Source organism: Acanthochromis polyacanthus, chromosome 1 (assembly GCF_021347895.1).
Source record: "Acanthochromis polyacanthus isolate Apoly-LR-REF ecotype Palm Island chromosome 1, KAUST_Apoly_ChrSc, whole genome shotgun sequence".
Classification (NCBI taxonomy): domain Eukaryota; kingdom Metazoa; phylum Chordata; class Actinopteri; family Pomacentridae; genus Acanthochromis; species Acanthochromis polyacanthus.
The window spans coordinates 59,804,670-59,809,445 of NC_067113.1; the positions used below are offsets into that span (position 1 = coordinate 59,804,670).

General features: G+C 40.5%; 1 long non-coding RNA gene across 1 annotated transcript; it reads left to right on the forward strand.

Annotated features, from left to right (window-relative positions):
- The first annotated feature begins 2,686 nt into the window (after window positions 1–2,686).
- LOC127536454 (uncharacterized) lies at window positions 2,687–4,039 on the forward strand. Its single transcript, XR_007945445.1, has 3 exons — window positions 2,687–3,079; window positions 3,252–3,323; window positions 3,863–4,039. It is a non-coding gene; the product is annotated as an uncharacterized LOC127536454 (long non-coding RNA).
- Window positions 4,040–4,776: the final 737 nt, after the last annotated feature.

Sequence of the window (4,776 nt, forward strand, 5' to 3'; positions counted from 1 at the left end):
CATAAAACAGATATATCTTATACAACAGATATTTAATAATTAAGTCCCACTCTGACCGGTCCTACGAGAAACCTGTGCTTGCAAAAGGTTCCGAGGTACGCGTTGAGTATGCACAAACTGGCACTGGGGGAATGGATACATTATCTCGGCTGCAGTCTGGATGGAAGTGGTATTTTTGTGAATTTAAACAATAGGCATCAAGGGTTAAAATCAAAAATCGAACATGAAGGAGGTTCTGAATCAGCTGCAGCTCTGACAATTCTTTACAGAGACTTATACAGACCATTTAGTTTACTCTTTGCAGCTCCTGTAATCTGGATAATCAGCAATATTTGAAATATTTTATTCATTGTTCAGCCCTTGTACCTATGGTGACATTTTATATGTGTTTGCATATTTTACTCCCTACAAAGTGATTTGTAACTGTTATAATGGCTGTTGACATCAGACAGCAGCTTTCTAACCACAAAACAGGTACATTTACAAGCATATTATGAGCTCTCTCTGTCTGTGTGTGTCACCTTATATGTTGTGTAGGTACAGTGCAGAGGGTGCTGTCTAAACACCTCTTCACACAAACCCATGTGACAAATCCAGTAAGAGCTTTGAAGCTGCAAAAACATCACCAGAAGCGTTAACTGGATTACCACCAGCTGACAACCGTGAATGTGTAAGACTGCAGGTGTAAGACCTGGCCTCTCCTCCAGCAACACATATGCAACAGCTGAACACACAGTAGGGACTGATACTGTGAGGGTCAAACATGCGATTTTCAGCAGAGACGTCAGTGTACTCGGACAAAACGGACTGAAGTTACTGTAAAACAGCATTATGTTCAGTATGTGGGGAGCAGTAGGTAGCATGAACTCAGAAAGAAACCCGCTGACTCTGTACCGGACAAGCTGAACATCAAAACCTCGCTGTAAAGTTAAACAGCAAGAGCAAACTTAAGAGGGTTTTAATTAACTTTGGTTGAAAGTTTTCTTTAGCTCGAGGCTTAATTTAGGTGTTGAGGGTGGCGGACCTGTCTGGCTGTTCCTTGAAGTAAGCCAGGATGTAGGGTCATGCTCAACGAATGCCGCCGCTGATAAGAGGACGGTGATGTTCCTTTTGTTAAGCAGGGCCCTGGAGGTCCCACAGCACTTAATTTACATGTGGATTAATAAACTGATAAGCTTAATGAATCCTGACTGTGAAGCAGGTGAAAAGAGCTAATGGAAAGTAATTACCTCGTCTAATCTGTCCGTTGGAGGGCACGCCGGCCTAATTCAGACCATAAAACAGGGGATAAAACCAGCGTGAGGAGTGGAAATGAAATTTGTCATTGTAAACAATATCCTCGGTGACACATTAGTACGGCTAAGTGAGGAGTTTATGAGGTGCTGAATGGGGATGAGCAGTTTGACTTTGAAAACAACGAAGCATTGTTGTGCTGAATGCTGACCTTGGCTGTTATAGGACAAAGAATAACAGACGTAGCGACCAAGGGAGAAACATCGGACATACGTAAATGCGTTGCTTATTTTGGAATACAACTAATAAAGTAAGTGCTGTCAATGCCACTCAGGGGCGCCGTATAGGGGTGAAAAGTTAGGACAATTCCAAGGGCCCATGGATGACAGGGGCCCATGGATGACAGGGCCCCCAAAAATATGAAGAAAAAAATTAAATAATTAAACTTAATATAAGCGCAGTATTTTACTATTGTGTGTTTCAAATATAATACAGTTCATATTCGCTATGTTTTTATTGCACTAAAAGTTATATATCCATTGACAAAAAGTAAACATCTATATTGACTGACCACCCCCTGTATATGCATGAAATGGTTTGGTCCGCTTTAGCACCACTCACTAACGGTGCTTAATGGGAATGGCTAGTGTGACGTCACGGACCACTTCCGTGTCCTACGCCGCGGCGCACCGAATGAAAACACAATGGCAGTAGCGAAAGAACCGGTCGCTGTCAAACTGAGCATGATAGACATTTCTTGAGTTAACTCAAAATTTTGTAATCTAACATAACAACTCTAACAAAGCCAAGTAAACGACATTTAACCTCACACAGATGATAAAGCTAGCTTTATTTCTGACATCCTGTGTTTGTTAGCTTACGCTACTTAGCTACTCACCTCAACACTGTACGTTTTCTTTTTCATTGACGCCTGCACTTTCCCTTTAAAACCACCTGCCAGCACACTAACATTTACAACTCTGTTTGAGTTGTAAGAGTTAAGACCTCGCTTTACCGACTTCGGAAAATCCGCAAAATAAGATGTCACATGGCAGCACACTCTAGCGCTAACTTGTGCAGGGAGCACATGGCTAATTTGCATATGTAAATAACTACGCATCTCTTTACACTAATCATGAATCCATAACAGTTAAAATAATCTTAGCCAATCATTTTTAGCAAGTCAATCTAAGTATTGGACTCAATTAAATCCAAGTCACATAGACCCATATCCTAGTCAAGTCGAGTATTTTGGGCAGATTGGTCAAGCAAGTCCAAGTCCCCAAAACTGGGACAAAAGTCTCCCTCAGCAGACTTTATTCTTATAAATTAAAAGTATAAACTTTAATCTCGACAACTTTTAGTTTCTTTTGTAATGTGGCCCAAACACTCCTCGTAACACAAAAAGATAACATGATTCAAGCGGCTAACACTAGCTAGCGCACGTTAGCTCCCGGCGCTAAATGTATTTTCTAAGATTAGAAATCCGATTTACCTTATCAGTGTCAGCCATCTTCTCTTCTCCTTTTCGTCCAGAGGAAAGCGGTAGAAAGATATCGTTTTATTTACATCATTTCTATTGTTGCAACACGGGACACAACACAGCACCATTATATCGTTGGTTTGGTAGGACACGGAAGTGACGTTTTTGGACACGATGACGTAATTACTAGCCATCCCCATTGCAATCAGACAGGAGATGCGCCAAACAGACGTCGCTGCTGTGTGGCCACAATGTTGTCAAAAAAACAAAAATCTGGTTACCAGAAGAGGAAGGAAAGGAAAGAGAGAGAGGAGAGAGAAAAGAAAGGCGTACGATCTCTGAGCCAGTTTTTCAATAAGAAAGGTGAGTAGCCTGTAGTCTGTGAATTTAGCCTGTTGGTTTAGGCTAATGTCCATGGTGAAATAAACCAACTAGCTATAGATTAGTGTTAGCTTACATTTTATCAACATTTAGTCAGTGCAGGGAAACGTTTAGGAAGGTATTCATATTAAATCACTGCCCCTGCCCCTTTTAGCAGCTGATGATGATGAGTCAGCAACACCCCTGTCTCCCCATACCATCACCCCTCCCTGCCCCAGTGAAGAAGGTGGGCAACACTGTGCTAATGACATTGGCATGTCAGTTAGTGCAGGGAGTCCGTGAGGATTTCTGTCAATCTTGCTCTTTTCACCATTACAAAACAGAAAATGAAATATTCATTAATGACATAAATTCCAACAAATTATTTTTTTATCACATCATGAGCATTATGAAATTATTTGTGAATAAACAAATAACCTTCTGTCTGTACTGGATGATGGACAGTTGGAAATAGTGAGTATCTTACCTCAGCCTGCATGTAAGTTACAGGTAATATTAAAATAATACAGTTTTATATGTTCATTAGGGCCATTAAATGGCAGACAGATAGATACAGACTTCATTATTATCACCCTTCAGAACACACACACACAAATGAAACATTGTTTTTAAAATATGTAATCAAGTGGTGATGATACAGAAGTGCAAGTAATTTGTGTCAATGCTCTGTAGTCATCTATTGGTATGTGGAATATTTTGATATATATATACTGTATATATCACAGACAGTATATATGCATTACATGCATTTTGTACTTCCTACAGAGCCAGGGCCCTCTCATATAGAACCAACAGTCGCAGCAGAGGAAGAAGAACAAGAACAAGGGAAAGAGAGACAGGTGGAAAAATGTAGTGGAAAGGCAGAAAGTGTTGACCCAGGTTTGTGGCCAGCAAATTTAACTGACAAAGACAGAGAAGCTATTGTGAGGGCATTGTCCACTCGAGATGATGATGTACAGTTGCAAGCCTTTAATTAGCCATGTAAAGCTTTGATGGGACAGTTAGGTCCTAGAGATGTGGTAACAACGGTAGTGCAGCAGCACAGAGGGGGCCCAAATGAATTTTTTTTCATGGGGCCCAAAATTCCTGGTGGCGCCCCTGATGCCACTGGTTTAAGTTAGATGTACTTAAATCATTTGATTCCTCTCAAAAGTACAGTTTTCATCTCTGCAACTTCATTTCAAGTACATTCAAGAAAATCTTCCAGTTTTTCCAACTAAACAATCTATGATGTTTCCTTTTTACTACTCCACCAGGGAACGCAGCGGTGTTCTGAGACAGTTGGCGTACGAGAAGGTTAATTTTTCAAAACTTTTGAAGACCAAATGTCCTCCAATTCTGGAATGACCCAAATAATGTCCACTTACATCGTAGTGTTTCTCACAGGTTGATAGATTGCTTGTTGTTAATGGTGGTGTGGTAAGACCAGTTTGCATGCAGTTTAGAAAGGGAGACTATAACCCATGCCGTTTTCTGAAGCTAGAATTCACAGATGTTCACTAAATGATTCACATGTATCAATAAATATTAGCTAATAAGCCTCTGCAGTTGCAAATCTTGACAGTTGTGTGAATAAAGCTTAGTTTGAACAGAGTTAAATAAAGCATTCCTATGTCAGATTTACCAAACCTGAAACAGAGTGATTTTCTCTTCCAGGTCAGGCTGCCGAAAGACACCCA